Here is an 11,673-nt window from a genome sequence, read left to right as displayed (position 1 = left end):
CACCTCAGGAGCTGCCTGCTCCCTCCGTAGCCTGCGCACACAACACACACACACACGTGTGCATGCATAGAGGTGTGCATGCTCTTTCACGCGGACAGACACACACACACACACACATACGTCTATCCCCTCAGAGTCACAGGGCAGTCCCCTCACAGCTGGCTGGAAGAGGGCATGACACTCATCTTTCACAGAGATTTGATCAAAAGGAATCACAAAGGCTGGAGGCTCTCCTAATGCAGTCAGGGGAGACTCTCCCTCTCCCCCCCCCCCCTTTTTCTCCCTCTCTCTCTCTCTCTCTTTCTGTCTGAGTAATGCCCTAAATCAACGCTGCCCCTCTTGGTGCACACAGCCTAGTGTGTGTGTCTGGATTCACCTTAACATAGCTGTGTGAACAGCCTCCATAACAAGTTACGCCTTGTGCCATCAGGAATGTGTCAGTGTCTGTGTTGAGTGTTTCTCGGGAGGAGGGGGACTTCACACATGACAAAAACTAAATCTGTGTAATCTTTAGGAATACGTGTACCTAAGATCAGGTATCAAACCTCAACACTCTTTTGGTAGTAATCAAACTGTGTCCTGGGCATTGAAAACTTTAAGTACTGAGGGCTGGTCTACAATGTTTGTTCACTATTGTAAAGTGATTTACTTCTTCTATTGGGTGTTCCAGATGTGAAAACTCAAGCTCATTTGATTTTCTAGGAAAATGTTTACATTTTTCTCAAAGCATTATTTCAAAAAGATGGTTCTGTAAAAGTATCTGTATTAAAAACTCAGTTAAAGTATTGCTGCTTGAATAAGAAATAAAATACAAATAACAGTACCATAACAGAGCTTCATGAAAATCTAAAGTAAATATAGAGGACACATGCTTTTTTCACGACATTTCGTTCTTATTAAAGGGATATTCCGGGGTAAGTTTAATCCATGTTCTGACACAACTTGACACCGAGTAGGACCCCCACTCGAGAGATAAATTTTGCAAACTGCTAGCTAACGTAGTTTTAGGATCCTCAGAAACGACCACACGATAAACAAAACTCACCACCCAAGAAGCCTCCTTGTTGTGGGGAAGCCCTGTGAGTCGATTACCAAGTGTAGTAGAGTCCCGCAGTAATGATCATCATTGAGATGTGGAACTCTACTGCACTCGGTAATCGACTCACAGGGCTTCCCCACAACAAGCCTGCAGCTGGAGACGCGAGTTTTGCTTGTCTTTTCCAACAAATCTGTCAACAATATCAAAAGTTTGATACCTCGAAATATGTGCTGGGACCCTATTTGTAATGTTGCTTTAGTTTGGTGTTGTTCTGAGCATTACTTGTGGCTTTTTGATGACGGTTTATACTTGGACCCATTTACTGCAATATATTGTTGTCGTGCGGCCACGTTAGCTAGAAGTCTGCAAACTTTACTCTGGGGGGGGTCCTACTCCGTGTCACGGTGTGTTAGAACATGGATTAAACTTATACCAGAATATCCCTTTAAATCTAAATCAAAACAAATAATTATGCACACTTATGTCAGGGGATGGAGGGTAGGCATGAATATTTTTTGAAAGTTCGATTGATTGTCACAATAGAACCTGCTAAATTTTTATATGAATAATTTAATCAACTAATCATTTCATCTCGTAAAGCTATATCATGGAATATTTCTGCATAATATATCTAAAGATACATTTTGTTGAGTTTACATTAATCCAGTTACTATGCAATGTTCTGCTGGCAAACAATTGGGTCTGGCACTAATCTGGATGTCACTTAACACACACCACCGACCCAAACACCTTTTCAGATCAAGTACACCCCCTCATGACAGCGGCACTCCGTGATGGCAGTGACTGCCCCTGTGGGAAGATGCACCCTGAAAGGAAGTCCAATCTATGGAGGCACCTATTGTGGATTTGGACTTGATCTGATTTGGCTCTGACCTATGAAGACATGGAGCAAGGGCTCAGTCAGTCTTGGATTGGGGAATTTGGCAGCCAGGTTGATGCCTTGAGCTCTTTGTCACATTTTTACATGACACATTTCTGTGCAGTTTTGTAATGTGGTAGGGTGCATTGTCCTGTGGGGTGGGCCATCATCTTAATGTTGTGGCTGACCAGTGTAAGTAGCGTACTTTTGTTACATGATGTGGATTGTCATGTCAGTAAGCGTAATTAATGACCAACATGAACTCACAATATGTGTAGAAATTAAAGAGGCTGCTCTGGCTTCTATTTTCCTTTTTTTAAAGGAAAAAGTACAACTTTCAACCCTCTGAATTCTATTTTCTCTCTTTTTCAAACTGGACATAAACTATATAAATAACTCACTGAACAGGAGAAAGAAAAAGTTCCTCATGTTTGCTATGTAACATGTATGTCTATTCCCCCTGTGATCCTCCTTCAACAAATAAGTGTCATGGTTTCCTTCACTTGCCCTTTACTCTAACTTTTCTCCTTCTGTGTGTTTTCTATCCTTCCTCACCCACTGTAGTAGAAGGTAAACTATGGTGATTTCAACCATTAGAGGCATCTGCTAATCCACAAATTACAAAGCAAGTTTAAACAGGTAAACTGTTCTGCTCTGCCTGTGGCGGCTTAAGGTAGGAAGGGGGAGTGGGACTGGGGGGGACGCCACCAAGCTTAGACACTTTTTAAAGGTTCAGTAAACACAGGGCAAAATGGACTTCTCCTTACTTTTTTAAAAAAAGAATTAATTTAGCCAGAGAATACCAATGGAGCACTCTGAAGCAGTGGGGGGTCCAGTGCCTTGCTCAAAGGTAACTCAGCTGAAGCACTGTAGGGAGGGAAAAGTGTTACTTATCCACTTAACCCATGCATATTCTCCAAGCGAGGAACTCAACCTGACAACCCTCCAATCACAAACCTGCTTCTCTAACCTCTAGGCTACCAACACCCCTTGATTTGACATTCAGAAATTTGCCAAGCAGCTTCGATAACTGATAAAAATGCAGCTAATGGCCCTTGAAGTTGAGCATTAATACTGCATCACTTTCCACAGGAGATCAAAGCTGTTCTTATTTGTGAAAAGCCCAAAATGTTATGAGGTTACATATATGGATAAGAGAGGCATGTAACGCAAGGTTGGAAAGCCCGACACTCCCCTGCGGCCGTCCATGCAGGCAGATCTGCTTACTGGCCTTGTATTTATTCCATACCTAGGGGATGCATACCAAACACAGCCCCAGACCTGGCCTGGATTAGGTCTGCACTGCTTGTCAGATTGGTGCTCCCTGGGCTGGAGCAGCACAGACGTATTTGTGCCCTGGGGGCAGAGCATAGAAGCTGCAACTAAAACCACAGCAAATAAACTACATGTGCAGCAGAACAGGTCACGCTGCCTACTTACATGTCTGTCATTAGCCTTGCTGCAGGGGAGAGCAAAAAGGGTTTGAGTACTTGAGCAGATGAGCAGCTTTGGTAGAAGATTACACTCTCCTTTACACTTTCTTTATTTGATGAAGCTGGGGAACATACTGCTAGAGTGTACACTTTCAGTCATTTTGTAAATGATACATTTGTCTGACTGGGCCTTGATGTGTCACCGACATGTGAATGGTTTCAGGAGCCAGGAGGCTTCAATTTGATTGTTTTACCGTCCCTGATGATCAAAATGATGTTGCATTTAACACAAACACAGTCACAATGATGACTTGTTTCATTAGTCCAACAGTTATTTTACAACAGATAAATGGTTATGTCATTTGGTTTATGAAATGTAAATTAAAAAAAAAAAAAATAGTCATTTCAGTCTTCTGCCCCAAGATGATAACTTGAATGTCTTGTTTAGTCCAACCAACAGCTTAAAATTTAGAAATGTTAAATTTACAAAGCAACCAGTCGTAACACTGGAGAAGCTGGAGCCAGAAATGACACTGTCCTAAACATTTATTAGATTAATAAAAACATTACAGATTAATGCTTTGTAACACTAATACTAATGATACAAATTGAATAGTCAACTGATTGTCTCATTAAAACTTTATTTCAGCAAAAAAAATTTAAAAAAAAAATCAGTGACTTTTAAAACACCTTTAATAATGTGTACTAGGGGTAGACTGATTATCAGGAAAAAAAAAAACCTTCATATGAACTATGACATTGCTTGTGTTTACCGGTTAAAATCTGATTAATATTTGAACAGTTACTACATCTATCCATCTAAATTTCCGTGTGGTTTGAAATTATTTTAAGTAGAACTCTTTTTTCTGCTCACTGCCTATTGAATCATACAGGACCTGCCCCAACACAGCCACACTCTGTGTGTGCATGTGTGTGCATGCCATGTGTTGTCAAAGTGTTAGGGGGCTGCCATGACAGATAACTACTTCCACCGGTGGTTTTCTGTATCCGGTTGCCTTGCAACTGCATGACTGACCGCTGCCGCTAAGTTAGCCCTAAACAACTAGCGTTATGTCATAAATGCTAAATTGTTTTGAAAATGAGCTCAGGTACAACATGTGTTGTTGTTGGTTGCCACGACAATTCATGAAAATTTAAGTTTTTTTTCAGAAACGTCTTGACACAACATCAACCACTGAGACAAACAAGGCCATGCCCTGTGCCCTACACGCCATGCTGAAGAAGAAAGAATGGAGACTAGCGTGGCTCGCAGCTTTGAAACTAAAATAAATATTTGGGTTTCTGAATATCTTCCACAGAATAGCTGCTGCATGACTGCATGACTTCCTGTCATTTCATTCCACACAAAAAGCAATATGACCAAGATAGCTACAGTATAATGAGGGGACAGGGGTCAAAGCTGGTGAATGATATTTGTGTGTGAATAGACTTCTGACCTGCCTGGAAAACACAATTGTGTACTACATTATGGGACTCATTTGTTTTCTCTGGCCCATGTTGTGATGCTGGCATGTAACAGTGTGTATGTGATTATGTGTGAAGAAGATGGAAAATAATGTGACAAGAAAAAAGTGAGTAGAGCGCTTTCACTGTGCAGCATGACGCGAGGTCAGGACAGCTCATGTGTGTGGGAGGTGCAGGGCTTTCATAGAGATTGGTTTTATATAAAACAGCATTAGTGAAAGCAGAGCTGGCCACTGAGTGCCCTTCAAATGTTAAAAGAAGACCACAGGATATTAGTGCTTACTACTAGTAGATTCTACTCTCTTTAGTTAGGGAATAGAAGACATAGAAGTAAAAATAAATTGGACAATACTGCTGGTACCAAGCTCTGTGGAAAGTAAGGTTTGTGCATATTAGCTTTAAGAACTTACTCATTCCACAATGCAATGCTAATACAATGCAAGATTCATATTACCAGTCATGACAGTCTCAATGGTCTGTCTGTATGTCTGTCTATGCACTTCTGTCAACTTGATGATGTCACAACAATGGAAGATGCTGTCTTGAACAATGAAGGCCAAGTAGTTGAGGTCACAGCAAAGGACCCTCAACTAGGGAGTTAAGCAGGCAAGGCGTGATTGACCCTCACTTCATGCACCCCCGGATCACTGTATCCACATTCAAACCATTTTCATTGGTAAACCTGTTACAGTTGTCTATTTGTCACCACAATAAAATCACAACTGCACAAGATGAATGAGCTGTAGAGTGATTTTGGCATTGGCAGCACATTAAAATGGATCTCATAATGTGACACTCAATGCTCAAATAAGCATTTTCCCATTCACAAATATTGGGTAACATGCAGCCGCAAGATCATAATACATTTGCCACACACACTGCCACAAATCCATTCTGACCAATAACATTTGATAAGTGTAGAAAGGCTGCATGTTTTAATAATTAGTATTGATGAGCATGCTATCAGCCTGTTAGCTGGAAAGACACTTGCACATATGTTCATGGACCCCAAAGGGTGGAAGTGGGAGGGAGCCAAGGAGACTTGGAATGAAAGACTGCATTGAGCAAAGATGTTAATATTAGTTTTGCTCAATTCAAAATAAATTGATAAAAGTCAGTATTTTCAGATAGAATCACAGAGGTGGCTGCATTCTCCATGTATGGGCAGAAGTATGTTTTAACCAGGTTTTTTTGTCTGTTTTTTTGGTACAACTGACATGGGCGGAAACCAGAAAACCCAAAACAAATTAAGCTTCATTCTTGTGAATTACAGTAGTTGTCAGTAGTTAGCATAGGGATGATTTCAAGGAAGGAAATCCTTTGACAGTGATTAAATGCAAAACTATGTGTCACTACTATACAGACATCAAGCACACAAAGAAAAACTATCCTGTGCATTGGTCACTAAATGCATGCACACTGTGAAAAGATGTATTTGTATTTGGATAACCACTTCAACATGAAATCAGTAAAAAACACACTTACACACTTACTGTTTCTGTTTTTCTTTTGCTTTCTTTTCAGTGAGCTTTATTTGCATGAAATCTAAATAGTGAGCTAGCAGGCAGTTTTCAGCTGTTCAGTACACAAAAAAGATAACACCACATAAACCTAATCTATTACTAAGAGTCCATACTGCATTCCGACTTCAACTCAGTGTTGCCCACACATTGATTTATTTATCAACATTGGTCGCCACGTATTGATTTTCTATTTTTGGAGCTGTGCACCCCGTTCTTACTCACTTAAGACAGCGCACTGTCAGGGAATAGCATGTTGTTATATACTTCGAAATAGTGGATGGTGGTGCGGTTTTTAATCTGCTAGTAAACACAACGAAGAAGAGGAGGAGGACTATGTAATGCAGTTGATTGACCGTAACTTCATGTGCCACTACTGGCCTCATCAGTGAGTTCAAGCCCCCACAAAGAGCACTAGGCCTTGAAGCCAGTCTTTGTCATGGCCAAGCCGTGTAATGACATCATCATGGGATGTACTGGGACTTTTTTCCCAAAAGTTAACAGTGTGAAAGACGTGTCTGTAAAACATTAATAAAAGCCTCACAACCCCTGCGAAATTCAGTCCAATACAATTTGGAGAGTCTATAAAAGGCGCCCGATTACATTATTTTATCCTCATTCAAGTTAACTAGGTGCTTACCGGAAGTTAGCCGGCTTGGTTGGCGGAAGTCCCCCCCCCCCCCCCCGACTCCCACAGCCACAATTAAAGTCTGATTCTGTGGGAAACACTGTCAATTGAAATCTATCTGTCGGAACAGTCAATATATATTTCCACCCAGTAGTGAGAACCATGTCTAGGATCATCTGTGAAGGAGGGCATTCTTGGTTTTGGTATGGAAAAATGTGTGGCCCATATGACGAATGGACACACCTGCAGGTAAAGTCATTAGCAGAGACAAAAACAGCTCAGCAGCTCTGCACACAGTCTGCATCAATGCTCTTGTAAACCGATGACAAGCAGCCTTCCCCTGAAGAAATGTATCTTATTCAGTGGGAATAATTAAAGGTAATTGTAATAGTAATTTCACATGGTGCTCAGGATGCATCTGCACCACACTATATCATACAAATCCATATAAATAAAAGAGACAACTGTATGTAATTGAAGACGTGATAGCAACAAACAAAACAAATTAATTTCTTTGCTTTGGTGGTTCAGTGGGTGTTGGTAAAATGTGACACAAATTTCACATAACTTGGATTCTGCATCAGATAACAGAAATACTGTCATTTCGAACTCTCTCCATGTTCGTAGCTTCTCTTCGTCTTTCGCTGCCATCCTGTGGTGTGGCGACAGAGCATTCTGCCGGTAGAGAGATTAATAAATCTGCTCCCTTTCCTCTCATCCTTCATCCGTCCATCTTACCATCCCCTCCCAGGAGTCTGGTATTGATCAGACATGTCCACATTAGAGGGAGGGGAGATGCTTTTATGATAATCCACCCACCCTCCCCGCCACTCATAATGGCTGCATTAGATGCTCATCCCCTCTGCACCCGACACCTGGCCCTCACTCTCCTCGGACTTACTGTTTGCATTACAACACTGTTTAATGGGCTCTTTAGAGGGGCTGAGGGGGCTGGGGGCAGGGGAGGGCAGGAAACTTTCCAAGAGTTTCCAGTAGATGAGGACCCAGCAAGGAGCCACTGGGAAGGTCCGGTGCGAGAGTGATAGATGGCACCATGTTGAAGTGGAGGGTGGAGGAAGCTGGAAATGGGGGTCCATTACCTATTACTGAATGCCCTCTCTGTCTAGCCACACTGCTCGGCTGACTGTCTGATGGCTAACAAACTCTGGGAAGTGGCACTTTGGATGAGCGTGTTCTCTGACCGGACCCAGACAGAGGGCTAATCAATAGCTCTCTCTCTCATCACTTTCCAGTCAAAACAATTCAGATACTCTCTGACGCAAATGTGAAAAGTCTGTCCACAAACGTGCCAAAGCTGAAACTAAAGACACTTTTCTTGGGAGGCATTGGTAATAAAAGGTATTAGCATACCAGCAGCATGATGGGCTATACTCTCACACTACCTCTGCATAATTCACCAGCCTGACTGGCTGCACCAGAGCGGTGGAGCTCCCAAGATGCCTGGCTTGGTAAAAACACACAAGATTGAAAAAAGTAAGTAAAAAGAAAGAGCCACCTGGACACCATCAGTCTCAGCGAAGGTAAACATCTCCGACATTCCTCCCAGCACACTGACCTACAGAGGTCAAAGGTCATGATGACAAACGAGTGACCCAGAAGCCCTGAGAGGCCAGAAGAGGAGCCTCTGGAATCTCTCAGCAGGGGGACGGGGGACACAGAGATATTCACTGGCCCAGGAGCCACGAAGAAATGGCTAGTCAAAAGTAATATTCTACGTATAGAATTGAGAGTACCAAAGCTGTTATAAAGCTGAATTATCGAGGTGCTCATGCAGGACCTCTGGTCAATTCAGTCTTGATTATTTTGTCTGAAATTTAACTTGCAGCAAACAGACTGTGTCCAGTGATTTATTTTTTCAGCAGGTTGGTAATAAAAAAAAAAAAAAAAAAAAAAAAAAACTATAATTTTTTGTATGCCAAGAACTTTCTGTTTTGTTGAGATATCAAAAGAGGTATTGTGTATCATTGACGGCAAAAAAATAAATAAATAAATAAATAAATAAATAAATCACTCTTACTTTTGTACTTAAGTACATTTCAAAGCCTGTGCTTTCTTACTTTTACATGAATAAAGAAGCAGAATCAGTACTTCTACTTTTACTAGAGTAATTTTTACACAAGCATAAAATTCTACTTAAATACCAAATGTGAGTACTTTTGCCACCTCTGGTAAGGTTTTTTTGGCTTCAAAACACCTCTGAGTGGCTTTCGAGGGCTCCATTGCCTAAATTGTATCGTGTGGGGGGGGTGATTTTTTTTTGGTGTCTGATCTGATTCAGAGGTGATTTTTGATTCAAAATGATTCTGTATTCAAAACTCATTATTGGTTGAGAAGGGGACAATATTTTCAGTCTTTTGATAAAAGATCTGCTATATTTTGATTTTAAAATGTTAACAGCAATAATGAAATCATACATTTTAAAGCATGCATACATGTTTGTAGATAAGGGGTATGCTCTGCTGTGTTATCAGTGTTATGAGTCCAGCAGTGTGAGCAGCCTTTCTGCGGCACTGTTAGTTCTGAGGGATCCATTGCTGTACAATACACTGAGCAGAAACACAGTTTTTGAGTAGTTTTTTGAGTAGTTATTATTTTTTTCATCACAGAGTTTGTTTTACACGTTGAATGCTATGATTTATGTGTTGTTAGCCTGTTAGCTGTTGTCAGCTAGTTGTTTCTGATGACTACTGCTTCGCTGCATTAACATAACCCGGGAATTCCACTGGTTGCATTTCTGGACGTCCCTGCTTAGGTTTTGCTTCGTGCTCTGTCATCCATCAACCCCCATGCAGTCTCGTGACGGCGTAAAAAGTCATCACAAACATGTGCCTAATATTCTTCTCTAGCAGGTAATCATCCAGTCATTATACAAAAGAAACACCAACAACCACTGCATTATAGACAACTTAAGGTTGACTCCAAAAGTGACTAAATCCCTTGAAGAGGGAACGTTAAAATACTATACCGTAAAATGCTATACAGCAGAAATACAGCCTGGTATAAAGAAAAGTTCTGATCTCTGCATCTAATGTCTCTTTTCATAACAACTGTACCAAGGGGTGCATTTTTATCTAACTAACTAATATGAATTATATTAAAGCGTATGCATAAATTGGGGTGTGGCCATTTTGAGTGACCGCTTGCCGCCAGCTCTCATCAATGTGACATTACTTCATGAACACACAGAGAGAAGATGGGAAATGAAAAGACACTGCAGGATAAGAGAGATAACGAGTGTTTGGTTAGTGTAACTTCTCACAAATGACCTCAGATGGAACAGAAACACACCCTTGCTCTCATTTTAAAGTCATAACAAGGCCTGACCGTAAAACACCTGCTTTCTGATTTACCAGTCTGTCAGCTCAACAGACCGCCAGAAGCAGAGGGTGTTTTAATGTTAACTAGAACTGCAAGAACTGCGTGACTCGGACAAAGGATGACGGGCTTGGGGCAAAAGTGAGGACACAGGCTGACGTCTGAGCCATGGTTTTCGCTGTAATGGGAAGTGCACTGGAAGTGCAAAAGGCTGAATGTGTGCCGATTTGGATTTGTTGTACTAAATCACGCCCACTTTGACCAATCGTTAATCAACTTTATGGCTGGCCTCAGGAGTGACCCCACATCAGTACTGTTTCATTACATTTACATTATTGCAACAAAAATGAGAGTAACAAGGAAAAATGCATTCATGTTGATTAATGTGTAGGCCTACATCATCTAAACGCACTCTTATCCATTTGTCTTGCATATATGAGACGTGAACTAATGTTACAGTAAGGTTGAGTTTTTTTTTTTTTTTTAAATATCATCTGTTTAAAAGGCAAAAACGCATTTACATCCGTTATAGTGCCACCTATAGGCCAGTTTAGACCAAATTTGGCACAGAGTCTCTGGATGACTTCAGGAACAATGGACTTAAGTTGAGTGATGTTGAAGTTTGACCGAAATATGAAACAATTTGTGTTTTTTAGTTAGCAAAAAAGATTGTTTGGTTATAACTAGCAGATTTTTTGGAGTGCCAAAATTCTTTTGACAACTTTTCATCAGACACATCTGGAGATTCTATATGCAAAGTTTCAGGCAGATGGCACTTAAATTGTAGGAAGAGTTTGAAAAAGTAGGTTTTGCACAAGTGGCAATTTAGCGAACGAAATGTGCAGCAGAAGTAGGCGTGTCCTATGTCAGAAAACCCAGCTCTATTCAGGGAACATATAGATATAAGGTTTGTGAATGTGTTATTTAAAATGTGGACGTTACAGGCAAAGATGTGATTGCATTCATTATAGCGCCACCTAGTGGAGCATATGTGCAATTTTTGCTATGGAAGAACTGTGTCCTATTCTTTATGTACCATATAAATTTCAAAGCTCTCAGCATAATAGTTTGGCTGAAATTAATGTTTGTTGTTTATCTTGTAATAAGTCACGCCCACATTGACCAGTCACCGCCAAGGATCTCAAATTTGGTGTTAATAGCATTTAGTTTGACTGAGATATCAAATAGTTTACATTTTTATAGCTAGCTACAGGAATTTGTTTGTTAATAATTTCCACATTTTTTGACCGAGCAAAATTCTTTTCATAACTTTAGATCAGGTCCAGCTGAAGAGTGTATGCGCCAAGTTTAACGCAGATTGGACAAAATCCCAAGGAAAGGTTTGAAAAAGT

This window comes from Acanthopagrus latus, chromosome 4 (genome assembly GCF_904848185.1).
Source record: "Acanthopagrus latus isolate v.2019 chromosome 4, fAcaLat1.1, whole genome shotgun sequence".
NCBI classification, from domain to species: domain Eukaryota; kingdom Metazoa; phylum Chordata; class Actinopteri; order Spariformes; family Sparidae; genus Acanthopagrus; species Acanthopagrus latus.
Note: the sequence above shows the minus strand (reverse complement) of the source record.